Source organism: Rhincodon typus, unplaced genomic scaffold (genome assembly GCF_021869965.1).
Source record: "Rhincodon typus isolate 14 unplaced genomic scaffold, sRhiTyp1.1 hic_rhity00003759, whole genome shotgun sequence".
Taxonomy (NCBI): Eukaryota; Metazoa; Chordata; class Chondrichthyes; order Orectolobiformes; family Rhincodontidae; genus Rhincodon; species Rhincodon typus.
Genome location: NW_025969397.1, coordinates 13,231 through 15,396, shown reverse-complemented (window position 1 = coordinate 15,396; position 2,166 = coordinate 13,231). Strand labels below are relative to the sequence as shown.

The following is a 2,166-nucleotide window of genomic DNA, read 5'->3' as shown; positions in this document are numbered from 1 at the left end:
TCTGGGGGATGCCAGCAGCTCCTACATCATTGGCAGTGTGAGTACCAACCACCTTCTCACTTGCAGCCTGGCCTCAGTTCCAGCGTGGACAACGCAGGGAGCTCAGAAACACGACCTGACTGGCGATGAGTGAGGAAAGGAAGACACGTTCACGTCTGACCTTTCACAGGTTTCGGCAGCTTCTTAGCTCGGGGACTGCTGCACTGTCAGACAGACCTCTCTCAGCAGGAGGTAGGGTGTCTCATGACACTAATCCTAGAATAACAGGGGGTAGTTCTCCCAGCCAATATTTACCCACCAACTGGCCCACCATGTTAACAACTATGACATTTCTGCACATTATTTCATTGTGGTTTGTGGGATATTGCTGTGCACCGTCCCGTTATGGTGACTGTAAAACACTTTTGGGGTGTCCTCGGACTTAAATACTTGTGCCAAGGTCCTTTTGGCACCTACACATGGCGCATGCTGCTGATGGCCAGGGGAGGCGCGGAAGGACATCCTAGTTTAACCCTCCCTGAGCCAAGGCAGCTGCTGAAATGCTGCCAGTCAGAAAGAGTTACATTTCCACAACCTCAGGAGCATCCCCGAACAACTGACAGCCTGGAACTTTGAAGAGAACGGTTGCCGTTGTCACGAAGGAAACCCAGTAGCCAATTTGTGCACAACTAGCTCCCACAAACAGTACCTGTGGAAACAACCAGATAAGTTGTTTTGGTGATGAGGGGTGCATAAATGTGGGTTGGGGCTTAGGGGATACCTGCCCTGCTCGACTTCAAAACATTGCCCAGGGATCTTTAACTGCAGCTGGAAGGACAGGCAGAACCTCCATTTAATGTTGGCTCCAACTATAAGGCACTTCCTCAGTACAGTGTCACGGTGTCAGCACTGATGGTTGTACTGGTCTGACTGTGCCACAGCTAACACTGTTACCCACTGACCCTCAGCTAATACTGTCTGACTGCTTTAGGAACAGGAGGAGGCCTTTTAGCTCCTTGAGCAATACCATCCCACTGTCCCCACCCCCATTTTACTCTCTCTCTCTCTCTCCCTGATAATCATTGTTGGTGACTGCATGGAATCCCAGCAATGGCCATCCTGGGGACCAGAGAATTATTAGTTTATCACATGGTTACCAGAGGGGGCCTACACTTAAATGGGACAATTGGCCCCCAACTTTTAAGCAGCAGCAAAGTTCTCCCCCAACCCATAAAACCCAAACATCTTATGTACAGGGTGGGGTGAATCACAGAGGAGGGCAGCCGTGAGTGTTTTTACGCCTCAGTAGGAAGAGCTGGACAGGCCTTTGTGCAGTAAATGGTTGATTTTTGTGACTGGCCTCTCCGCAGATCTCCGATGCTATCCAGAAGACCCGTCCAGCCTCCAGCTTTTGGAAGTTTGTGAGCCTGGAACATGCCTTCCTGCTGTGCCCTTTCGTTGCTGTTGTTAGAGGAGCCTTATTCCTTTGGACAGCAAATCATCTGGAGGAGGATCGGCTGAAAGCGTCACAGATCTATCAAGGTAATGGGGTGAGAGTTAAATCATGGGGACGCTGTGAAGGTGGTTGTGGTGGTTGGAGATGCATCATCTCAGTCTCAGGGCATCGCTGCAGGAATTCCTCACAGTAGATAATTTCGAATAAACCCATTCATAGATATTGCATATCTCTGGTGGGACTTGAACCTGGACCTCCTTGGCCAAAGGTACGGGCACCACCGGTACAAGAGCCTCAGTTCATCAGAAGTGGGGATGTTCGCCAATGACTGTACAGTGTTCAGCACCATTCACGACTCCTCAGATGCTAAAGCAGTCCATGTTCAAATGACCATAAGACCATAAGACAGAGGAGCAGAAATTAGGCCATTCGGCCCATCGGCCCATCAAGTCTGCTCCGCCATTCAATCATGGCTGACAAGTTCCTCAACCCCATTCTCCCGCTTTCTTCCCATAACCCTTGATCCTCTTGATAATCAAGAACCTATCTATCTCACTCTTAAATGCAACAAGATTTGGACAATATTCAAGTTTGGACTGACTTATTCAAATCACATAAGTGCCAGGTAATGTTTGTCTCCACCAAAAGAGAATCTAACCACCCACACTTGACATTCAATAGTATTATCATCACTGAATCCCCCACATTCCTTGATTCACGATTGACTGGAA

The 2,166-nt window shown here is 48.9% G+C and overlaps 1 long non-coding RNA gene across 1 annotated transcript in view; it reads left to right on the top strand.

Annotated features, from left to right (window-relative positions):
* The window catches only part of LOC125481832, a 9,758-nt gene continuing 7,592 nt past the window's right edge, over positions 1-2,166 (top strand). Inside the window, exons 1-2 of the long non-coding RNA XR_007261468.1 lie at positions 1-37; positions 1,350-1,521. This is a non-coding gene — a long non-coding RNA (uncharacterized LOC125481832). The remainder of the gene's footprint in view (positions 38-1,349; positions 1,522-2,166) is intronic.